General features: G+C 40.1%; 1 protein-coding gene and 1 non-coding gene across 3 annotated transcripts in view; both read right to left on the bottom strand.

Annotated features, from left to right (window-relative positions):
* The window catches only part of ZNF704 (zinc finger protein 704), a 248,598-nt gene that overhangs the window by 108,924 nt on the left and 113,225 nt on the right, over positions 1–26,449 (bottom strand). The gene's annotated exons all lie outside the window — the stretch shown is intronic.
* LOC111553194 lies at positions 5,949–6,082 on the bottom strand. Its single transcript, XR_002734846.1, has one exon. It is a non-coding gene; the product is annotated as a U11 spliceosomal RNA (small nuclear RNA).

The raw sequence follows: 26,449 nt of genomic DNA on the forward strand, positions 1-26,449 counted from the left end.
GGGGGTGGGCCCAGCAAACCTGGATTGGAATCCTGACTGTGCCTCCTACTACCCAATGTTACCTCAAACAGGTAGATCAATCTCTGTGTCTCAATTTCCTCATGTGTAACACAGAGATAGAGATGTCTAACTTTATAGGGTCCCTGTGAAAATTAAATTAGATAATGAAAAGATGTAACATGCTTCACACAGTGGATGGTTCAGAAAGTGCTGGCTTTTGTAATGATCAAAACTTCCCTTTTCAATGATCTCAAGACTTAAAGATAGTGAAATGTGACTCTAAGAAAAAACAAAACTTAGTGATTTTCATAGCAAAACCCAGTGTGAGGCTTCCAGACTGCAAGACAGGAAGATCTTTTCTAGACTTGAAATGTGGCTAGTCTGAATTGAGATGTACTGTGAGTTTAAAATAAACACCAGATTTCTAAGACATATTTAAAAAAATAATCTAAACTACACCACTAATATTTTTAAAATACTGATTACATATTGAAATAACATTTTAGACATGGTGGTTAAATTTATATTATTCAAATTAATATCACCTATTTCTTTTCACTTTTTAAAAATGTGGCTACTGAAAAAAACATGTGTCTCGCAACATTACATATATATATATTTGGATGGCACTGTTCTAGAACATTGAAGCAACATGGAGAGAAGTACTTCATTAAACTAAATCCTAGGGCACTAAAATAGTTAATTCATCTCCCCAAGGTACTATTTGAAAGTAACTCAATCACATGAGAACACAAAATGAAATATGTCACAAACTGCTAATCACATCATTAAATATAGTCTCCCTTGTTGCAGAGTATAATCATTCATGAGAATAAAGGGCTCGGGGACTTTCAAATCATGAAAAATTTCAAATCTCCATTCAAATAATCATGTCATCCCTGCTAAATTTGTCATAATCTAATCTGGCTGCAAATTAGTGCATGACATCTTCATCACAATTCACAAGTGCACTCAACTGGCACAAATACGCTTTTATTTATGCACAGAGCCAGGGAAAGGGTGATCTTTGCTCAAAATAATGTGCTTAACTAATGGACCATCCCTTTTACCATTGGGGAGGCCAGAAGTAATGAGGAGACACACATGAACTAACCAATATTAAATGTTCAAGTAGCTAATTCTGTGGTTTAAACTAGAAGCAAACAGATTATGTCTTTATTTTTTACTGATCCTCAAAGCTCATAAGTACCTAAATTTTTACTTATTCCTTTGTATTAGTAAATGGCTATGAGAAAATGAAAGTAATACAAAACAAACAGAAATGACACTTGTATGCATTAAAAATTATACTTTAAAAAATCTATGGTCAATAATTAAGAAAAACATTTACAATTTGAATGATAAATTTTTAAAATGTTTAAGTAAGTTTAGAGTAAAAACTGTGTGCTTTAAGAGGACACCCATTTCTTCTATTCTTACAACCTCCTGCAGCATTCTGTTTTTTCCTTAGTTTTGCTGTAAATATAGGTATCAGTGTCTCAATCTATTTGATATAAACGTTTCAAATTTCCAAAGTCATAATCCAGGAACTAAATAGTTTTACTTCTTTCTGGTCTCCTATGGAATTTTAAATCCACGTCACATTGTATTTTTGACGGCAGCCCCTACTTCTGCAATGTTACCATTGACTATATTAAGCTTTACAGCTAGTCAAGATAGAGACTATATTAAGCTTTATAGAGACTATATTATAGTCTTTATAGATAGAGACTATATTAAGTTTTATAGATAGTCAAGACAGAGAAATTTCAATTCAAGGAATTCTCAAGCACAGGGAGAAATTGCTTAGTTTTGGTTGGTAGGGCTGTGGCAATTACACAGCTAAGTTCCAGGACTAGAAAAATGCTCTGAGGGTAAATTTAACTATGAGGGGGAAATGACATCTTCAGGAGAAATACCATTACGTATGGATAATACCCAGTATCTTAACAGACTGGCCACCCACCTCAACCAAAGTTTTAAGTAAGTGATATACCTTAAACATGTAAATAATAGAATACTCTATAAAATGTACAATCAACTTTGCTAGAAAACATGCATATCACAACAAGGGGATTACTATGTATGAATGTGTCCATTAAAAATATTCCTCTGCAATTCCTCTTTTTATAATTTTGGAAGTGCTTTCATATCTGAAAATACCAGTAAATGCACATGAGCATGACCAAATTCCACATATCGGATTACAGCTGCAAAAACATTGTACTTCAAAATGAAGTCAAACACGAGCTCAGAACCACGCAGATTCTAAAGACAGAGTGTACAAAACAGGAACAAGCAGGCCCTTTGGAAAGATAAGGAAAACATCAAGATCGTCTCAACTACTCTTAACTGATTAAATATATTTCTGTCAAGGGAAAGTAGATTTAATTTCCTAGGACAGCTCAGACTTTCTCACAACTCAGGCTTTCTCAGGATTGTTGTGAAGATTGTAAAATGGAACCATCACTTTGGGAAACTATTTGACAACTTCTTATACAATTAAACAAATGCCTACTCTATGCTTTCAGGTATTAACCCAAGTGAAATGTAACCTCATACAATGTTTCCAGCACTGTTGGAAACATTAAATAAAATCATAAACAAGAAAGTCTCTTACATAGGGTTGGGCATGTGGGAGGCTTATTAAATAGGTTCGATCGCCTTTCATGTTTTTGGATCTATAATAAAAGGCGAAAGATTTATACCATCTGAAGAGAAAGCATAGTATATATTTTTGGACGTAATATAAAAAAGTACAGGGTTTCGATAGGGCAGACCTGGGTTTATGTCCTGGTCTATTACCCATTTTATTCACTGATTCAACCTTTTTCGGACCTACTCTGTGCAAAGCACTCTTTTAGATGTTGGGGATATTGTACTGAATGTGATAGTTTGAGGCTTTACTTTTATGGCGTTCACATTCTAGCACCTTGGGCAAGATGTTTCAGTTTTCTGAACCTCATTTTTGCCTCCACAGTTCAAGTAAATTCAGCACCTATGACACACTGGGTATTATACTAAGTTTGGCAGTACAAGAACCAACTAGATAGAACCTATGTTTTCAAGTACTTTTATAAGTCTGATGGGGGCAGCAGACAAATAATCATGCGAATTCAGGTCCTGTGAGAGGGATCAGGACCCACTGTTATGGGCAATAGGGAACTCAGTCCTGGGTGGCAAGGAGATTGGTCTCAGGGGTGCGTCAGAGAAGGCTTCCTGGAGAAAGGCATTTAAATGCAGTCTGCAGAGTAAACCAGGCAAAAGGTCCTCACGATTCACATTATTAGTAAGGTGAAATGAAAATATAGTTGGGAAAGTACACATCAATCAGTCCATAAAGTCCTTCATAATATAAAGCAGCACTATTACTATTTTAAAGGCAATAGTATTAAACTGGAAAATCACTGTGTAGTCCTGAATCCAGTTTATACTGTCTTTGACAATATGCTGTCTTCCTAATATGTGCTTCATCTGGACTTTCCTTATCTGCTTCCTTGATCCCAACACCTCTAACTTTCTGCTTGAAGAAACTGGGTACTTGAATAAATTGTCTTTAGTCATATGGGACCAATTCTGACTTCCAGGCAAGTCCCTGGGATTTGCTAAATTCACAGTCTGCAGTGTAGGCTCTGTGGTAGGCCACAGTGGCCTCAAAGCATAAAACAGGCCTTCCAAATAACCATGAATCTTGCTATTCTGGTACTCACCAAACATTTAATAATTTTTTTCAAGCTAATTGAAAAGCCCTGTTCATGGGACTTGAATATAGTTTATACCATAAATAGCCAGAACTACAAAACAGTACAAAACACTAGCTCTGCTGGAAGACTTTTGATTTGCATTTGCTCTTTTATTTTATATGCTACATAAACCTCTGAAAAATGGAAGTAGGGAGTGAGACTGGGGACAAGGGCTTAGTAAATTCCTCTTTCCAAATACTGTGGCATTAAAATAAACTTGAATGAAGGATGTCATTAGAGAAATACAGGCTACATTCAGCACATCCTCATTCCATGGTGTACACTCAGGCTGACTTTATGATTGCATCAGCAATTATGATGAAAGCCACTCCAACCACAAGAACTTTGAACCATTTAAGTAGATTTTTGAAAAAAATGTTTGTTTGTTTTTTTGAGATGGAGTCTCGTTCTTGTCGCCAGACTGGAGTGCAGTGGCGCGATCTCGGCTCACTGCAACTTCCACTTCCCAGATTCAAGCGAGTCCCCTGCCTCATAGCTGGGACTACAGGTGCGTGCCACCATGCCTGGCTAATTTTTTGTATTTTAGTAGAGACAGGGTTTCACTTTGGCCAGGCTGGTCTTGATCTCCTGATCTTGGGATCCGCCCACCTCGGCCTCCCAAAGTGCTGGGATTACAGGCGTGAGCCACAGTGAAAAAATGTTTAAAGCACTTCACTTTCCTCTTGGGAAGTTGCAATAGTTGTTAGATATAGCAATTCTCCTACAAACAGCAAGGCTTTATGTGAAGGCTATACTCCATCTTCAAAAATAATCTGTTTTATAGTCAGAGATGTTTCCTGGATTGTCAGAAGAAAAGAGATTGTGACGTAGAAATGCCCATTCCCAAAATAATGGCAAGTATATAACCAGAACAAAATATTGGTATAATAAAGACAGGCACCATGCAAAGTCTAATGGAACCCTCTTCTCCAGCCTAAGTATGCTGGAGAGCCTCATGTAAATAGAAGAAATGTGTCTGGTGAAGTGAGAATGGGGAGTTTTTGTTCCTTGAAGGGAGAAACTGACCAACAGTAGGAGGCAGCTATCTAATGTCATGGCATCTGAGTTAAGGCCATCATCCAGTCCTCTCAGCTCCAGCATCAGTGCCTTCATATTTGTAGGCAACCATCCTTTTGACCTTAGAGTTCTACCTCTGCCTGGAAAGATCTCACAAGATCCCCCTAGGCCCAAACCAATGCATTAGCAACATCACTTTTTAAAATACTGTGTAAAATCCATATTTTAGACTAGTGGAAATGGTAGGGGAATGGGCATTGCTGTAGCAAATAGCAAGGGTGAAAGCAACTTACTCTTGGGTGGAAAGAACCCAAGGAAAATAGTAGGAAAAAGTTCTGGAAACAGAAAGACTGGTGAGGGGAACTTGGCTTAGAGTCAGGAAAGACACCAAAATTTGGAAGGAAGAAAGGAGGAAGGGAGAGAAGAAGGAAGTTGACTAGTTCTGAGACATCTTCTCCAGCTTCTAGGCTGCCTCTAAAAGACATGGTCAGGCCCTTTTTTCTGGGGAGTAGGAGAAATGCAGAAATTCCATTCAAACATTGGTTCATTTAACAAATTATTTATTTAGCAACTAATGGTTCCAATCATGTTTCCTGGTGCTGGGGATTCAGCAGTGAAGACGCAGAAACTCGTTTAAAGCAATTTGATATCTATGGTCATCTACTAATGAGTGAGGTGTGATGTGAGTTCAGTCCCTGTGCCCACAACAGAATGGCCCCATCTACTTCCTAACAACTATATAATTTTAACTACCTGCAAATAACCAACAGTCTTCACCTCCCTAGTAGATTAGGAGCCCTTTATTTACTCTTTTATTCGTAGAGATGGGGTCTCACTATGTTCACCAGGCTGGTCTTGAATTCCTGGCCTCAAGAGATACTCCTGCCTCAGCCTCCCAAAGTGTTGGGATTACAGGTGTGAGCCCCTGCACCTGACCCCACTTTTTGTCTTTTATGGTGATTTTTACTGTATCTTTTCTGTACTTATATACACAGGATGCTTGCTGTTGTGTTATGGTCACCTACACCATTTAAACCAATAAGATAGCATGTAGTCGCACAGTGTGGAAACAGCATATATCATATCACATAGCCCTGAGGTGGGGCAGGATCTACTACATAGGTTTAGTGTGTGGAATCCTCCAGTATAACATGACCAGAGCTGCAACCTCTGATTTAGACAAGGAGTAAGGGTGCTGGAACCAATGATCACCAGCTGCCCAACTACCAAAAAATTATGCTTCCAAAATCTCTTGATGTTTATTCTGCATGAAGAGAAATCCAGTTGTCCTATGTGTGCCACTCAAGACAGAAGCCCTTTTTTCCCTTTATTCACACGTTTAATGCATAGAGAAAAACCCAGTGCTTGGCCCATAGTAAACATTTAACAAACACTCAATTAGCATTTGGTAAATCTCTTCCAAGGAAAAGGGTCCCTGTGGAGAGCAGCAGGACATTGGCCTGTGACTATACCTATGGTGTCAGTAACTGAATCAGGGGTGGACCCTCCTTCCCTGTTTACCAGAGGTGACTTATCAGGCCGAACTCGACTAGCCTGGATGGTTCCAGGTGCGTGAATCTTCCCTCACCTGCACTGTATAAGATGTTTGCCTTCTCACAGAATCACCTTAACATTAACTTGAACTTAGTCCTGCGCCCTGGAAGCTTCTAGTTAACTATCCTTTAGGCTAATCAAGAACTCCTCCTGGATGGGCAAATGATATCAGGCCAGTAGTTCAGGATATTCCTGCCTGCACAGCCAAGGTATGGTCTCACAGTCCTCATACATCCCCCCAAGCAGCTGCAACATGGAACAGGGTTGGCACCACAGGCAATGACTGCCAACTTGTGTGCAATTGGAGGCCAGGGATGATTTCTCACTCTGACTCAGAGGGGTGGGATCTCCTCAAACACTAATTCTATGCTACCTAATAAAAACACAATGCAAGCCACATACATAATTCTGAATTTCCTGGTAGCTACACTAAAAAAAAAAAGAGAGAGAGAGAGAAATTAATTTTAATAACATATCTTATTTAGTATAACATACGCAAAATATTTCAATGCGAAATCAATATTAAAAATTGACAAGATAATTTATATCCTTTTCCTCATACAACTCTTCAAAATCCAGCATGTATTTTAAACTTTTCTTTTTTTTTTCTTTTTTTGAGAAGTTGTTTCACTCTTGTTGCCCAGGCTGGAGTGCAATGGCATGATCTCGGTGTACTGCACTCTCTGCCTCCTGGGTTCAAGCAATTCTCCTGCCTCAGCCTCCCAAGTAGCTGGGATTACAGGTGCACACCACCACACCTGGCTAATTTTGTGTTTTTAGTAGAGACAGGTTTCACCATGTTGGCCAGGCTGGTCTTGAACGCCTGACCTCAGGTGATCCACCCACTTCAGCCTTCCAAAGTGCTGGGATTACAGGTGTGAGCCACTGCATCCGGCCTTATTTTAAACTTTTAGCACATCCCAGTTCTCACTAGGATCATCTCAGATGGTCAAAAGCCATGTGCGGCTACTATCCCGGACGGCACAGCGCTGAGGAGTTCAGGAATCTCTGAAGACATCTTGGGGTAACTGTTCCTAAACAAATCTTTTCAACTAAAAATCAGTTTAGGAAAAATAAAAATATTTATGAACGAATCACTCTAATAATTCTTGTGTGGGAAAACGTTTATTCCCGCAATGTAGATAACCTGTTTTAACAAAACAATGCTAATGGGAAAAGTTTTGCTTTTTTTTAACCACTCAAATCTTAATATCTGGACATATTTATTACAGAAGAGACAAGGTGGAGGAAGTCTTTAAACTGTCAGCTTGAAATGACATAAATAATCACACTGTAAAGCTAGGTGGGCAGTGAACTACTTCTCACTGCTAGGGTGCCCTTCCCTGACCAAAGAATGACTCCCGGGGCCAGTGTGCTGGTTCTTTCCTGGTCTTTATTTACAGTGACAACACAAGAGCCCTATAAGGAAGAGAGGAAGAGAAATAGATTGGATCTTGGTTTCTAACCTGTGGGTCTGAAGTTTCTGTCAGTCTGCTTGGACACTAACAACTGTCTCTTGACTGAACAATGTTTAATTTTCAGTCAAAACTATTTACCAAATGCTAATATGAGGCAAGCACTGTTTCAGGTGCTGCAATTTACCCACCACATATTTGAATTATTTTCCAAATATACATGGAAGATATTATAATGAGTATAATAAAAACTCATACATAAGCATTAATTTCCAGCAGCTGTTTCTCCTTTGCATTTTCCCAATCAGTGGAATCTAAAAGTACATACATGTAAAGATTCCCGAAATTGCTTGATGCTAAAGTGTGATCTTTCAGCATCAAAAATCACTATTTTACTCTCTTTCAAGTGGTGTGAGTGGCATGACTTGAAGTCAGCCAGGATTCTTTTTTTTGTTTTGTTCTTGTCACCCAGGCTGGAGTGCAGTGGTGCAGTCTTAGCTCACTGCAACCTCTGCCTCCTGGGTTCAAGTGATTCTCAGCCTCCCACGTAGTTGGGATTACAGGTGCTCACCACCACGCCCGGCTAATTTTTGTAATTTTTTTAGTAGAGATGGGGTTTCACCAGTTGGCCAGGCTGGTCTCGAACTCCTGACCTCAGGTGATCCGCCCACCTCCGTCTCCAAAAGTACTGGGATTACAGGCGTGAGCCACCATGCCCAGCCCCAGCCAGGATTCTGAGATGAGATCTACCCATTGCTTGTTATTGAGTTAACAGTCTCTTGTTAAGAAGCACTGTGTTTTAGAACCAACTATAGGCTGAGTTTAATTATTCAATGCTAATACATTCAACACAGATGATTTCATTATATAAATGCACTGGCTACTTTGCAGTATTTCCTTAGGCAAAATAAGCTTTTACCATAAAAGCCAAATCAACATTAATCTGCAAAGCTGTCATTTTATATCCACTGCCAAGGAAAAAGATAAAAAAAAAAAAAAAAAACCAACAAAGTGAGATAAAGTAAACCTTTATCCAGGAACTGGACCAATACAATGATCAAACCAGCTCTCTCCATCCCTTTGGGGCAATCTGATCTACAAGCTGAGGTTTCAAAGTATATTTTGTTTAATTGCTGAGGGCAAGATAACAGTAGGAGGTTTTGAGTCAAGCTCTTTATAATGCTAGACTGCTCTGCTTTGGAGGTAAACTTAAAAAAAAATCCTTTTTTTTTTTTTTTTTTTTGAGATGGAGTTTTGCTCCTGTTGCCCAGGCTGGAGTACAATGGTGCAATCTCGGCTCACTGCAACCTCCACCTCCCGGGTTCAAGTGATTCTCCGGCATCAGCCTCCCTAGTGGATGGGATTACAGGCCTGCATCCTGACGCCTGGCTAATTCTGTATTTTTAGTAGAGATGGGGTTTCTCCATGTTGGTCAGGCTGGTCGCAAACTCCTGACCTCAGGTGATCTGCCCACCTCGGCCTCCCAAAGTCCTGGGAATACAGACCTGAGCCACCGTGTCTGGTCAAAAAAAAAAAAAAAAAATCTTTTAAAGTTAGCATTTTCAAGCCAGTCTAATAATCCCACCAGTTCCATTTCCTTTCAGTTGCAGTAGGAAAGAGCAAAATGCTGCCCTGGTGAAAAAGTAAAAAGTATTCACGTTTCAAAGCTGGTTGGTAGACGGTAGCCAGCCAACTCCTCCCGTATTTCCAAGCAAACACAAGGCAAAGCAACGTTTTTTTTAAATACCTTTTACAAACAATCCGTGTTTAAACAAGGCATACACAATGCTTTCTTCCCAGTCTCTAAAAGCTGGCCACTGTTGTGTGTTTAATTACACTCCTAAATCCTAAAGAATAAAACAGCCAGCTAGGTAGTGACTGTTTGATCTGCACGTCTTGGCTGGAGATTACAGTGCAAAGCAAATCTGCCCAGGCTCCTGTTTCTAAACTCCTCCAGCCAGGAGGGCCTGAGACTTGTGGTGCAGCAAAGCCAAACTCTTCCTTCCCGCTGGAGGAGGGCAAGGAGTATACAGCACACACCAGTTGCATTCATGAGGAAACAATCTTCCTGCCCACCAGCACTATATTTAGAGCCATCTCTTGGCAATGCAAACTTATATTTCTGGGCTTTCTGCCACTTGGACCAAAGGAAAAAAAAAAGGGGGGGGGGGGGGGAAAAAAACTGGTTTGGTTCCAGTGCTGGGCCCAAACAACAAAAGTTAAATGTGGCCTTCCCCATTGATGCATTTCTGTGTCAAACATCCCTCCTTCTTCAAAAGCAGTGAACACTGGATGTGGCTCTAAAGAATGGAATGCTTTTTTCCCCTTCCAATTCTAATGAATAAAACGTGTCCTACTCTCTAAGGGGACATTTTATAAAGAAGGAAGCAATGAAGCAAAGTTATCTGAAAAGGACAGAATGTTTTAAAAATGTTTAAAGTAATATCATCCACGCTGGGGCTGTCAGCTTCCCCAAACATGTAGTAACCCCTGAGAAAAGTTAAAGCCCAAAGTCAGCTACAGAGTTGATGGAAAAAATACGCAGTGCTAAATAGCCAGGCCTCTCCGATCCTCAAAGGCAGACCCCATGAGAGATGCTCTCTAGCATTTGCTGTTTTGCTACATGAACACCGAGCGTCTGGGAATTTCAGGGCTCTTCACTTCCAGGAGTAGTGATGCAGGCAGAGACCTTAGTGTGTACACCCTGAGCAAGCAGCTTCCAGTCTTACTTACTTGGCTTTGAACTGTGGAATGCCACTGTCTATCAGAAATGAGCAAAACAAACCTCTCTCCTGTCTACTCCCAAACCTAAAAGGTCTTTCCTGAATTTCTTCTTCCTGTTTTTTCTTTTCCTTACGATTGTATTTTCTGAACTAATTTTAACATTTCTTTCAGTTTAATCTCTTGTCATGGAGCTGAGTGCTCAGTAATGTAGAATACTAACAGGACAGCCAGTATCTCCCACAAATGCAACACCAAGCAGGACAGCCATTTAGTGGTTTGGGTAAGTATTTCCTCTGCACTGGTATGTGCAGTCACCTCTAACTAGTTCAACAAATATAGAAAAGGAAAGAACAAAAATATCTGCAGCTTTGCAGCCATTTTCTCATGCTAAAATTGTAACAGAAAATTAAAACAAGTATTAAATTTCTTTTGAAAACCCTCCACAAAATTTCTTAAAATTACGAAATGGTATGTATGTATGCAAATTAACTCCATTTGACATGAAATATGAACACTTCTGAAAGCCCCAGAATAGTTCCATATAATACCAATTCTGGTTTGGGATTTCATAAATGGATAAATGTAAAAGAAACTGACTTGCTGCCAAACAAAAAACCATTCTCATTGTTCAGGTCTTAAAGACTGTTCACAAGGCCTCCTCCTTCGAGGCCTAGGATAGATTGTAAACCCTGTTCCCCTGCAGTTAGGCATGACCCCATGATCTACTTGGGTCAATGGAACGTGAGCAGAAGTGACAAGCGTTGCTTCTCTAACGCTGGTGCTCAGTTCTCTGTGTTCTCTTCCTTGCTACATTTACCTGAATCCTGGATGGACATGAAGCATAAGCCAGAAATATATTAAAGACTTTGCTGTTTAAGTCTACTGAGATTTGGGGCTGTTTGTCACCATGGCAGACCTAGCCTAATCTGACCAATATAGTAAATTAGTAAAAAATTAACAACAATTAGCAGAAGATAGTAGGGTAAAAGTTCATCACAGGTCTAGCACCAAGGAGGCACTCAATTGTGTCACTCCTTCCATAGTGTCCCTTCCCACCACGGCTTAAGATTTGCATCCACTCGACTTCCAGGATATATCCAGGATCTATTGAAATCCAAAGTAAATAAAACACTTAAAAAAAAAAAAAAGAAAAGAAAAGAAAAAACAGGGCTGGGCACAGTAGCTCACACCTGTAATCCCAGCACTTTGGGAGGCCAAGGCAGGCAGATCACAAGGTCAGGAGTTCAAGATCAGCCTGGCCAACATGGTGAAACCCTGTCTCTACTAAATTAGCCCAGCCGTGGTGGTAGGCTCCTATAATCCCAGCTACTCGGGAGGCTGAGGCAGGAGAATTGCTTGAGCCTGGGAGGTGGAGGCTGCAGTGAGCCAAGATCATGCCACTGCACTCCAGCCTGGGTGACTGAGACTCTATCTCAAAAACAAGCAAACAAACAAACAAACAAAAAACCCAAAAAATAGAATAGAATGGGTCCAGCTGAGGAAAACAGACATGACTACTGAAAAACAGTGATTCCCAGTGTCTCTAAATCTCAGGTTCTCAATACTGCTCATCCAGGTTCAATCTGAACTATTCCAAGTACTGAGTTCTAGGTAGAATCCAGGCATCTGTAGTGCTTCCCTGACTCCCCTGGTGATTTCAGCGTGCAGCCAGGCTTGAGAACCATGGCTTCACATGACTGGGCTTTACCATTTTCCAAAACTCAGTCCCAGGACACTGAATATTTTAGGAAAGAAATGCACAAACAACAGTACCCACAAACAGCAGTTCATGTTATAGCAAAATGTAGCTGAAGGCCAGCCACAGTGGCTCACATCTGAAATTCCAGCACTTTGGGAGGCCAAGGAGGGAGGATCACTTGAACTCAGAAGTTCAATACCAGGCCTGCACAACACATCAAGACCCCATCTCTAAAAAAAAAAATCAGTAACTCAGCTGAGTATGCTCGTGCACATCTGTAGTCCCAGCTACTTGAGAGTCTGAGAAGGGAGGATGGCTTTAGCCTGGGAGAGCAAGGCTGCAGTGAGAAGTGATCACACCACTGCACTCCAGCCTGCGTAACAGAGGGAGACCTCGTCTCAAAAAAAAAAAAAAAAATGTAGCTCCCTATAGTATCATCAGAGCACCTCAAAGAACACATGTTGCTGCACCAGAAACCCGAGTCTTTTGGATCTCAAGAGAGAAATATCCAAGAGCATTGTATCTCACTCCCTCTAAGAACAACCAAAGTTTCCTGGCACCCAGATCTGTGAACACATAAGTTTCCATTACAATGGAAACAATGATGATATTGTTATTTACTACTCATTCATTGCTGATTATGTACCAGGGATATTATTATTTAAAAGATACAATTTAATCTTATCTTCACATCAACCCCACGAGCAGGTATTATTATCATTTCCATTTTACAGACTAGGCAGTTGAGACTATAAGCTTAAGCGACCACTGTGTTTATGTGTTTGAAAATGAAGAGGTTCATATACTGCCCCATAATATGGTATAAAACTGAGGAACAGGTCGTTTGGAACAATTTCTCTATATGCACTTCTAGTTGTCACAATACCTATTTTTCAGAAACTCACTTGGTTTAACAACCTAAAGAACATGTCTTATTAATGGCAGACCACAAACCATAATTTTGACGAACATGTACTGAATAAAAAAATGATTATTATTTGAATTTTGATAAAGTCTGGCATCATTATATGTAATTCACTTCTTTGCCTGAGGTTAAACAGTGTTCATGCTTTCACCAAGTGATGATTTAAGAACCTTCTGAGTGCTAGTTACTGCAGAAAAAATGGCGAGCAGGACACACAGTCACTGCCCTTTGCAAGCTTACAGTTCAGCTAGGCACACAGGCAATTAGGCAGCAAGAATAGTGTGCAAAGGGGCAAGTATTATGAAGTCTCTCAAGGTGGCCAAGGAGACTCATGAGTGGCCAGTTGTCCTTCCATATACAGTCATGTACCATGGTGATCCTGTAAGATTATAATAGAGCTGAAAAATTCCTATTGGCTAGTACTTACCATACTGTACTTTTTATTGTTATTTCAGAGTACAGTCCTTCTACTTATGTAAAAACAAAAGTTAACCATAAAACAGCCTCAGGCAGGTCCTTTACAGGTTTTCAGAAGAAGGTAGTGCTATCATAGGAGATGACAGCTCCATGTATGGTATTGCCCCTGAACACCTTCCAGTAGAACAAGATGTGGAGGTGGAAGACAATGATATCGATAATCCTGCCTGTACAGGCCCAGGCTAATGTGTGTATTTATGTCTTAGTTTTCAGCAAAAAGGTATAAAATGTAAAAAATTAAAAATTTTTAAAGTAGAAGCTTACAGAATAAGGATGTAAAGAAAATATTTTTGTATAGCTATATAATGTATTTGTGGTTTAAGCTAAGTGTTATTAAAAGAGTCAAAAAGTTAAAAAAAAACCTTAAATTTTTTTTAAGAAAGAATAAGCTAAGAATAAACTAAGAAAGTTACAGTAGGCTGGGCGCGGTGGCTCAAGCCTGTAATCCCAGCACTTTGGGAGGCTGAGACGGGTGGATCACGAGGTCAGGAGATCGAGACCATCCTGGCTAACACGGTGAAACCCCGTCTCTACTAAAAATACAAAAAAAAAAAAACTAGCCGGGCGAGGTGGCGGGCGCCTGTAGTCCCAGCTACTTGGGAGGCTGAGGCAGGAGAATGGCGGGAACCCGGGAGGCGGAGCTTGCAGTGAGCTGAGATCCGGCCACTGCACTCCAGCCTGGGCGACAGAGCGAGACTCCGTCTCAAAAAAAAAAAAAAAAGAAAGTTACAGTAAGCCAAGGTTACTATATTACTGAAGAAAGAAAATTTTAAAAAATAAATCTGGTGTAGCCTAAGTGTACAGTGTTTATAGAGTCTCCAGTAGTATACAATAAGGTTCTAGCCATTCACTTCACTCACCACTCACTCACTGACTCACCCAACACAGCCCCCAGTCCTGCAAGCTCCACTCATGGTAAATGCCCTATACAGGTATACCATTTTTAATCCTTTATATTATATTTTTGCTGTACCTTTTTAATGTTTAGATAGATTTAGATACACAAATACTACTGCGTTGCAATTACCTACAGTATGCAGTACAATAACATGCTGTACAAGTTTGTAGCCTGGGAGCAACAGGCTAGACCATATAGCCTAGCTGTATAGTAGGCTATACCATCAAGGTTTGTGTTAAGTATTCTATGATGTTTGCACAATGACAAAATTGCCTAATGACGCATTTCTCAGAATGCCTATCCCCATAGTTAAGTGACACATGACTGTAATTGAAGTGCACTGGGCTTTGTTTCTTATACCTATGGCCAATTTAACAGATACACTCATTGTCCAGACTTTGGCCTCCTATGGTGGTATATTATAGCTGTGCCTTTGGAGCAATTTGTATCAATATCACATTGCTTCAAATACATCTTTATTGTCATCGGAAGTATTTCCAGTCTCAGGTATAAAGGGTTTCCTTCAGTTCACTGTGGAGCAATGGCTCAGCTAGTCACCAAATTATCAGTTATCACAGGAACAGGCAAGTGGAGCAGAGGGGCATTAAAAGCTGGCTCTCGACCTGTTGAATTGCTGAGCATAATTTGGGCCTTTATTCTACCTTCGCTTAAGAGATTGATGAAGTGTGGGAAGCACACCTTCCACACAAAGGCCTTTGTCAAGTGTCACACTTATTAAGCGTTTTGCACAGAACTACAGGTCATTATACATCATCTGGTCTGTGACAGCCATTTTGTTAATATCTCCCTCCTCCTTTGAAAAAAACCAACAATGGTTTTGTACATCTGTACTATAACTCAGTTTCAAATATTAGAAAAGAAGGCAAAATATAATGACTCATTTTAAGAGTTTGCAAGAAGAGGACCATAATTGCTAATAATAAAATAGCTAATACTTATTAGGCTCTTACTATATGAAAGGTACATATACTAAGTGTCTTATGTGTACTATCTCATTTAAACTTTATCAAAACCACAAAAGTTAGGCATCCTTGCGTTTCATCAATTCTAAAGCATACTTTTTTTTCATATTTTAATATGTTTGAAATCAGGGTATATTTTATAATCAAGTTATATCACAGTTTAATTGGCAGCATTATTTTTCTTTATGAATTACACAGAAAATAATGCTGTATCTTAAAATATATAGTGCCTTAGATGTAATAAAATATGGTAGTATTATCCCCATTTTATAGAGAAAGAAACTGAGCCTTAGAGAATTTAGTAACTTGCCAAGGGTTATATAGCAAGTAAGTGGCAAAGGAAGCAAGTGATCCCAGGTTTTTCTGACTCCAAAGTTCACGCTCTGAACTGGTACACTACTATACTGCTTCCCACCACAGAGAAATACTAGATTTAAAAAACATTCATCTATTCAGCACTTAGTATCTATTATGAATGAGTCACACAGAATGAATGCAAGGAGTAGAAACACAAGCACAACAGCTTTTAATGTGACTGATTAGTGACTGTGGGCACCTGAGCAGTTAACTAGAATGTTCAGCTTTGTAGACTTTCGATGGACCCTAGAGTCACATTATATTTAAGCATGGGCTTTTTTTTTTTTTTTTTCCCAGGGCCTTTTTCTTCCCCCGACTAGCAAAATATCTCACACCTACATACAAGCTTTGGACTGGGTGAGTAATATTTAAATCAACATTTTGGTGTGGCAGACTTTAAAATACCCCCCAATGATCTCACCTCCTACTGTTCACACCCTTTTTAATACCCTCTTTACTAGTGTGGCAGGACCTATGACTTGTTTGTAACCAAGAGAATATGGCAAAGGTGACGATGTGTCACCTTCGTAATTGGGCTACATAGACTGGGTTTCCATCTTGCTGGCTTTGATGAAGTAAGCTGTTATGGTGGGGAGGCCCACATAACAAGGGACTGAGGAGAGGCCTAACTCTAGTCAATAGCAGCTAGGAATTGAGGCCCTCAGACCAACAACCCAAAAGGAAATGGATCCTGCCAACAACCACGTAAGGGAGCTTGGGAGAGGATCCCTCCCCAGTTGAGCTTCCAGATGATACTCCAGCCCTGGCTGACACTGTATTTTATTTCTGAGACAGCAGACATTTATCTTGCTCTGTTTCCCAGACGGGAGTGCAGTGGTTTGATCATGGCTTACTGCAGCCTCAACCTCCTGGTTTCCATCAATCCTCCCATCTTAGCCTCCCAAGTAGCTGACCACAGATGTACACCACCACACACAGCTAATTTAAAAAATATATTTCGTAGAGATGGGGGTCTTACTATGTTATTCAGGCTGTCTTGAACGCCTGGCTTCAAGTGATTCTCTTGCCTCAGCCTCCCAAAGTGCTGAGATTACAGGCATGAACCATTGCGCCCAGCCCTGGCTGACACTTGAAATTTAGGCTCATGAGAAAGACCCTGATGAGCAGTTGATCCAGCTAAGCTGTGCCCCGACTCCTGACCCACAGAAACTACGAGAGAATAAATTCTCATGGTTTAAAGCTGCTAAATTTGTGGACATTTGTTATCCAGTAATAAATAATACACTTGTTACTATGGTTTGAATGTACAGGGGTCCCCAAGATTCACAGATTGGAACCTAAGATCCAGTGTGATATTTTGATTAATGAGGCTGAATTCTCATGGATGGGATAAGCACCTGAATTAGTCTGTTCTTGCATTTCTATAAAAAAATAACCTGGCTGGGCACGGTGGCTCACGCCTATAATCCCAACACTTTGGGGAGGCTGAGGTGGGTGGATCACGAGGTCAAGAGATCGAGACCATCCTGGCCAACATGGTGAAATCTCATCTCTACTAAAAACACAAAAATTAGCTGGGTGTGGTGGCACATGCCTGTAGTCCCAGCTACTCAGGAGGCTGAGGGAGGAGAATCGCTTGAACCCAGGAGGCAGAGATTGCAGTGAGCCAAGATCGTGCCACTGCACTGCAGCCTGGTGACAGAGTGAGACTCCGTCTCAAAAAAAAACCCCCCAAAAACAAAAAACAAAACCTGAGTCTGAGTAATTTATAAAGAAAAGAGGTTTCATTTATAAAGAAAAGAGTCATAGGTCTTGCAGGCTGTACAGGAAACATGGTGCTGGCATCTGCCTGGTTTCTGCAGAGGGAACTTATAATCATGGCAGAAGGTGAAGTGGGAGGAGGCATGTCACATGGCCAGAGCAGAAGCAAGACAGCGAGCAGGGAACTGCTGCATACTTTCAAATCACCAGATCTCACAAGAACTCACTCACTATCGTGAGGACAGCACCAAGGGGGATGGTGCTAAACCATTCACAAGAAATCCACCTCCATGATCCAATCACCTCCCACCAGGCCCCACCTTCCAACACTGGGGATTACAATTCAACATGAGATCTGGGTGGAGACACAGATCCAAACTGTACCAGTACCCTTATAAGAGGGCTGCAAGGAATTACCGAGGCCCTCTTGCCCTTCCACTCTTCCACTACATGAGGACACAGCAAGAAGGTGCTATTATGGAAGCAGAGAGCGGCTTCACCAGATACCAAATGTCGACACCTTTATCTTGGACTTCTCAGCCTCTGGAACTGTGAGAAATAAGTTTCTGTTCTTACAACTTATCCCCGTTTCAGCTATTTTGTTATAGCAGCAGGAAAGAACTAGTACAATTGGTTAAAAGGTAAATTTCTTTGTGTCACAGACATTTGTGGTGCTCTCAAATAAGTGGCACTAAAAAGCCTAACTATAAATTTAACCTTTTGAGGGTTTGGGCCATAATCCTGAAAGATACAGTCCTAAACACTATAATCCTGAACACTGAAATCCCAAAAAATCATAATCCCTAACGTCTAAAATCCTGGAAATCACAATCCTGAGAGATCAAAATTTTGAAAATATAATTCTGAAAAAATAAATTAATAAAAATTCCTTGAGACGTTTATTTACATTTTTAAAAAGGAGAGTTGAGCAACATCTAAAAACATGACAGAATACCTTGTAGGCCACTTTACACAATAACACAGCCAAAAATTAATATACAGATATTGGTAAGCATAAACACTCAGGTATACTAACAATGGTCACATAGGTGTAAAAGTTATGAGAAGACAAACCATATTTATAAATAGGTTAAAAGCCAAAATGTGTAAACAAAGTCACTATGGTTGGTAATTGTGTGCACCCAGCTTTGTAATTGTGGCATCTGAAATACCTTGATAGATAATCTAAGCCTTTTGATGAGATCTGTTAAAAACTTCAATGGGTCACCAACATATATGCAGTTGCCCAAAGAACCAAGATCTAAAGAAATTTTATCTTTAACAAATGCAGGTGTACAAAAGGACATCTTCATTTACTGAGGAAGTTTCATTATTTCTACATATGCGCACAATGCGTACACCCAATGTTGTGATAATGCACTTTTGTGAAGTCAAATTGGCAAAAAAAAAAAAAAAAAAAAAATGCATAAAATGAATTAGATGTCTCTAAAAATCTTGACACAATTTATACCTCCAGTATTGGACATGATGTGAAAATGAAATACATCGCATAGCAAATTGATGCTATGTGTGAAGGGGCAGAAGTCATATGTGATTGAATAATTTGGCAGGTGTATTACTTCATCTTCATACTGTTATAAAGAAATATCTGAGACTAGGTAATTTATACAGGAAAGAGGTTTAATTAACTCACAGTTCCACATGACCGGGGAGGCCTCTGCAAACTTACAATCATGGTGGAAGGTGAAGGGGAAGTAAGGACCTTCTTCACATGGTGGCAGGAGACTGAAGTGCAAGCAGGGGAAATGCCAGATGCTTATAAAATCATCAGATCTCACGAGAACCCACTCACTGTCACAAGAAGAGCATGGGGGAAACTGGCCCCATTATCTAGTCACCTCCCTCCCTTGACATGTGGGGTCCCTACCTCAACATGGGGATTATAATTCAAGATGAGATTTGGGTGGGGACACAGCCAAACCATATTATTCTGCCCTGGTCCCTCCCAAATTTCATGTCCTTTATACATTTCCAAACCAATCATGCCCTCCCAACAGTCCTTTATACACTTCCAAACCAATCATGCCTTCCCAACAGTCCTCCAAAGTCTTAACTCATTCAAGCATTAACTCAATGTCCAAGTCCAAATTGTCATCTAAGACAAGGCAAGTCCTTTCCACCTATCAGCCTGTAAAATCAAAAGCAAGTTAGTTCCTTGCAAGGTACAATGAGGGTACAGACTGGATAAATGAAATGCTCCCATTCCAAATAGGAGAAGCTGGCCAAAACAAAGGGGCTACAGGCCCCATGTAAGTCCAAAATCCAGTGGGGCAGTTATTAAATCTTAAAGCTCCTAAAGAACCTCTTTTGACTCCATGTCTCACATCTAGCACATGCTGATGCAAGAGGTGGGTTGCCATGGTTTTAGGCAGCTCTGCCCCTGTGGCTTTGCAGGGTACAACCTTCCTCCTGGTTGCTTTCATGGGCTGGCGTGGAGTGTCTGCAGCTTTTCTAGGTGTACGGTGCCAGCTGTTGGTAGATCTACCATTCTGGGGTCTGGAGGACAGTGGCTCTCTTCTCACAGCTCCACTTGGCAGTGTCCCAGTGGGGACTCTGGTGGGGGCTCCAACCCCACATTTCCCTTCCACACTGCCCCAGCAGAGGTTCTCCATGAGGACCCCACCCCTGAGGCAAGCATTTCCATACATTCCATACATCCAGGTGTTTTCATACATTCTCTGAAATCTAGGCAGAGGTTCTCAAACCTCAATTCTTGACTTCTGTGCACCTGCAGGCTCAACACCACATGGAAGCTACCAAGGCTTGGGGCTTGCACCCTCTGAAACCACGGCCTGTGCTGTATCTTGGACCTTTTTAGCCATAACTAGAGCAACTGGGACACAGGGCACCAGGTGCCTAGGCTGCACACAGCAGAGGGGGCCCTGGACCTGGCTCAGAAAACCATTTTCCCTCCTAGGCCTCTGGGCCTGTGATGGGAGGGGCTCCCATGAAGGTCTCTGACATGTCCTGGAGACATTTTCCCCATTTCATGGCTATTAACATTGGGCTCCTCATTACCTATGTAAATTTCTACAGGAAGCTTGAATTTCTCGCCAGAAAATAGGTTTTTCTTTTCTATCATATTGTCAGGCTGCAAATTTTCCAAACTTTTATGATCTGTCACCTCTTGAAGGCTTTGCTGCTCAGAAATTTCTTCCACCAGATACCCTAAATCATCTCTCTCAAGTTCAAAGTTACACAGATCTCTAGGGCAGGGGCAAAATGCTGCCAGCATATTTGCTAAAGCTTAGCAAGAGTGACCTTTGCTCCAGTTCCCAGTAAGTTCCTTATCTCCATCTGAGATCACCTCAGACTGGACTACATTGTCCACATCAGTATCAGCATTTTGGTCAAAACCATTCAACAAATCTCTAGGAAGGGCCAAACTTTCCCACATCTTCCTGTCTTCTTCTGAGCCCTCCAAACTGTTCCAACCTCTGCCCGTTACCCAGTTCCAAAGTCGCTTCTACATTTTTGGGTATCTTTATAGCAGTACCCCACTCTCTATGGCACCAATTTACTGTATTGGTAAATACACTGCTATAAAGAAATAGCAGTTTTCGTACCACTATAAAGAAATAATAGACTGGGTGATTTATAAAAGAAAGACTCACAGTTACACATGGCTGAGGAGGTCTCAGGAAACTTACAATCATGGCGGAAGATGAAGGGGAAGCAAGGACCTTCTTTGCATGATGGCAATAGAGAGAAGTGCCAGCAGGGGAAATCCCAGATGCTTATACAACCGTCAGATCTCATGAGAACTCACTATCACAAGAAAACATGGGGGAAACGGCCCCATCATCCAATCATGTCCCTCCCTCAACACATGGGGATTACAATTTGAGATGAGATTTGGATGGGGACAGAGAACTAAACCTTATTATAGCAGGGGAGATTTTTTGTGTTTTTCAGTTGTGTTTTTACTTCTTCCATGATTTCAAAACTCACTGCATTTACATCTGGAGAGTGGTTGTGGTCTGCAAATTTTCTATGTATATGCTGTCCAACTGAAAGTCTGGTTATTGCTTGGCCATTGTAATTAAGTGATTTTCTGCTTTTGCAGTACCAATAATAATTAGCTTTTAAACTTTTATCTTTCACCATTAAGGGAGCCTCGTATACTTATCACAGACTTTTTTTCAGGAGAATAATTTCATATATCTCTTACATTATGTTATAAGAAATACAGTAAGAAGGAATGATATTCAGCTTCTCCAATACCAAATCTGTAGCAGTCAGGGTTCTCCAGGGAGACGGAACCAATTGCATATGCATATGAGAAGACATGTATTAGGGGAATTGGTCCATAGGATTATGGTGGTTGAGAAGTCCCATGACAGGCTGTCTGCAAACTAGAGACTCTTGGGATGCGGGTAGCTTGGTTCAGTCCAAGTCCAAAGGTCTCAGAACCAGGGAAGCTAATGGTGTAACTCTCAGTTTTAAGTCAAAATCCTCAGGCCCTAGGGGTCCAAAGTTTGGTGAACCTAAAGTTCTGGTGTCCATGGCAACACGAGAAAAGTCGGCCCCAGCTCTCAAAGAGAGAGGCCTTCTGTATTTGTTCTCTCCAGGCCCCCAACCAATTGGATGGTGCCTGCCAGTATTGAGGGCAGATCCTCCCCACCTGGTCCACTCCGACTCACTCACCCTAATCTCCTCTGCAAACATCCTCACATACATACCCCAAATTATGTTTTAACAGGTTTCCATGTATTCCTTAATCTAGCAAACTGATGCCTAAAATTAAGTTCACAAGTCTACTCCTTGTCAACTTGGCACCTAAACCCACATCCTTAAGCCATAATTTCCAAGTAAAGACAGTAACAAGGTAATAGTTCAGCCTAACATGAGGTAACCAACATGATGTAACTATCCTGCATATAACCAAAAACTCACTATTTTATTCCCCAGAATTTGGATGTCAGGATTTTAACATTTGGGATCTTAATCTCTTGCAATTGTGATTTTTGGGATGTTTAAATGTTAGGGATTTTACAGTTTAGGGATTTTGACCTTTTGGGATTTTGACATTCAAAATTATGGCATTTGGGATTGTGTCTTTTGAGATTATGAGCGGCACCTATCTCTTTGTTAGATCATAAAAATAATAGATCAGAATTATGATCAAACACCGATCTCTTGGTTAGATTATAAAAATAATAGCTACCATTTATCGAGCATCCATTAAAAGCCAGGTAAATTCCAGCATGTATTAGTGCAACTATGGCCACATCTACCAGCAATACTTCATTAGTGTAGTTACTGCCTATATAAGAAACAGTAAGTGATGATTTCATTTAGCAATTAAAAAAAAAAAGTTTAGTGAACTTTACTACTTCCTTGTCCAATTACTACTCCTTCTCTTATTGTGGTAAATATACTCTTTCCTTCTAGAATATGCTACTTCTTCTATTAATAATACCAGTTATATTATTCCAGGGGGTCTTTATCTTATGTGATCTGCTTCCCTGTTCACAGTAACTGATCCAAGGGTAGCCACCTCATCCAAACTCGGCCAATGGGAACCCTTCTCCAGTATTTTTTTGGAGAGAGAAATGAAAATTCCTTGAGTTCCAAAGCAGGAAGGGTTAAACATGAACTCTCAATGGCCAGGTTCCCTGCTATATGCAGGAAGTCATTCTTCAGATAGGAATAATGATATGAACACCCAGAAAGGGGCAGTCTGGTTCCTTCCAGTCATTTCTGCTATTTCCTGGTGTCAAGCTGCACCCCTGCCCTTTCTTGGGGTCACAGAAGCCTTACTATAAACTCACTTGGGAATCCAAGCAAGCATAATTTAGCTTCAGTTATCTCCAATTAAAAGATACTTTAGTTAATACAATTTCCTAAACTATGTTACTGATATTTTGAAACATGTGGATCCTTTATATTGTTTAGAAACAATTTTTCTATTACTAATTCATTACTACCACGCTTGGCTGACTTCTGTATTACAGAATATTAAAGTTAGAGGGACATTACAATTATCTAGTCTGACTGACTTTTACTCTTTTTTTTTTTTTTTTTGAGACTGCGTCTCGCTCTGTGACCCAGGCTGGAGTGCAGTGGCACAATCTCGGCTCATTGTAATCTCTACCTCCTGGGTTCAAGCGATTCTCCTGCCTCAGCCTGGAGTAGCTGGGATTACAGACATGAGCCACCATGCCCGGCTAATTTTTGTATTTTTAGTAGAGAGGGGGTTTCAACACATTGGCCAGGCTCGTCTTGAACTCCAGTCCTCAGGTGATCCGCCCGCCTCAGCCTCCCAAAGTGCTGGGATTATAGGTGTCAGCTACTGCACCCGGCCTGACTCCTACTTTTAAATAAGGAAACCACACCATGCAGAGGTTAAGCTACTTTCCATAATAAAAGTCCATGCCAGAATTTCCTAAAATTTGACCTTTTACACCCATTCCAGTGAGTGCTATCATCTAACATTACGCTGAGGTCCCAGGAATTTATGGAGGCTTAAAGAATTTGACCTTTGTTTTAAAGATGCCTCACAAATCTGTCATCTTTCAAAGACTTGTAATTAACTTGGTTAATTAATAAATATCTTATAATAACAGTTTATTTGATTTTACTCATTAAAGTGTTCATTGTTCATTCTCAATTCTAAGGACACCAAGAAACACATGGCTACCAGTGTTAAAATTATGTAAAACAAAAGGACCTCTATGTTCACTCCTCTACGCTCTGGTTTAGTTTAACTGCTTCTCTTCTAGACTGAATAACAGTTGCTAAACAAATAAGAATAATTCAAAATTTACTATATAATCAATAACACTACCTCACTTTTCTACTTACATGTAATTTTTAATCATAAAATAATGCATATTGAAGGAAATATAGAAACAGAAAAGCAGAAAGAAAACATTCACTCATGCTTAATGTCTGAAATTGGTATAAGCAACAACCCTGAACTATATAATGCTTTGGCTAGTTTTTGTAAACTTATTGATATTGAGCAGCTACAATCCAATACTCCAAAGAGGCAGCTGTTAATATGTAAATCAATACCCCAGGTGTTCTCGTATAAGCACCTTTACAAAGAAATTCACTTCCCTCTACTCAGCCTTTTTGCTGCTATTAAAAGTACCTTCTCCTTGAAACCCTCTATAACTAAGGTCATCAACCCACTTTTCCCAGAGGTTCCTTTGCTTGCAGTATACATTTTAAGAATATCTGGGTCTACTAATCACCTTGAGTTTTAGAAGAAACTAAACAGGCTTCCCTGAGGTTTTCTTGGACAGTTTAGCTCAATTGAAATCTCTATAGCAACCTAAAGGCATAGATGTCTGGAATAAATAAACCATGCCAAAGCAAGCAGAGATTGTGGCCCAAGGGCATGCATGTTGCAACACAAGCTTTTGAGTGTAGATTATACCGCAGCTGCAAGATAGTGTGAGGAGAAAATACTATCTATGAGATAGTTTTTGGAAACATCCAACAAGATTGAAAGCAAGCAGGAATAAGTGTGATTAATCAGATGTCAGAAATAATTCTTTAATACTAAGAAAAAAGCCTACAGTACAAAATTAACTCGTTTTTTTTTTTTCCTTTCAGACTTCTTAACAAATAAAGCTTTGTATGATATGTCCTTGTAAGTACATCTCCCATAAGCCAATCAACCTGAAGAAGAAATTAAGAGGCTAAACTGGAAAAAATCAGCCTGCTTCCACCATGAGTTGGACACCGGCAAGTTAATGTAATTCATGCCTTTCTTAGAGCTCCACATGAACACAAAAAGGTTTGTATTCAATAATAGTATGGCATATTCTTTTTAATTTTCTTTTCCAGGTGAAGGCCATGGGTTTGCTTTGAGATAACTACTGATTCTCAATGGATCTCTTACACTTTTAATGAGAAGGGATTAGGCAGTAACTCGAAGCCCAGATTTTCTTTGTGATTTTAACACAAGGTTGGCATCAGGAAATAAAGGCGGTTAACATCGCATGCAATCTAACTCAGCTCCATCCAGTGGTGTGCTGGAGTCAGCTTATACTTATACTAGCTCGTGAAGGGCAATGGATACATCTCTTTCCAACCCTATGTTTAGACATGTCATTTTAGTAGCCTGAAATTGGCCCTAAAGGAGTATTTACACCAGAGAAATCAGCAAATGATATAAATGAGCACTTCTTTTTTCTTCTGGAGAGCTAGTTGTCAAATATTTACCAGAACACCACTGGTTTCATCCATTCATCCGGCCACCTAACATGTATTTACTGAAATCTAACGTATGCCAGCTAAGACCTTGTGGTAAGCCCTAAGAGTATACAACCTACACAGTCTGTGCCATAAAACAGCATACATTTTAGTTTCCTAAAATGTGTGGACCAACAAACATACTGGTATATGATTTTCTTTCCCAGCTGAGTTAGATGGTTCATGATGATGTTCAAATCTTTAGAGATTCTAAAGAACTCTATTAGCTAATGCAGTGGAGCCTAGGAAAACTGCACTAGTTCTTGCTGGAGAGAATTAAGACTTATTGCTGAAACTCCTGATTTGGTGATTCTGCAGAGGCCCACTTACTCAGCAATTATTAAATTAAACTTTTTATTTTGAGATAATTGTAGATTCACAGTAAGTTGTAAGAAAATAATACAGAGAATTCCCATGTATAATTCATCCAGTTTCTCCCAATGGTAACTGTATTAGTCTGTTTTTACACTGCTGATAAAAGACTAAAGACATACCTGAGACTGGGCAATTTACAAAAGAAAGAGGTTTATTGGACTTAACAGTTCCATGTGTTCTTGAATGCTTTGCTGCTTAGAAATTTCTTCCTCCAGATACCCTAACTCATCTCTCTCAAATTCAAAGTTCCAGGAATCTCTAGGTCAGGGGCAAAATGCCACCAGTCTCTTTGTTAAAACATAACAAGAGTCACCTTTGCTCCAGTTCCCAA

This window comes from Piliocolobus tephrosceles, chromosome 7 (assembly GCF_002776525.5).
Source record: "Piliocolobus tephrosceles isolate RC106 chromosome 7, ASM277652v3, whole genome shotgun sequence".
Lineage (NCBI taxonomy): Eukaryota > Metazoa > Chordata > Mammalia > Primates > Cercopithecidae > Piliocolobus > Piliocolobus tephrosceles.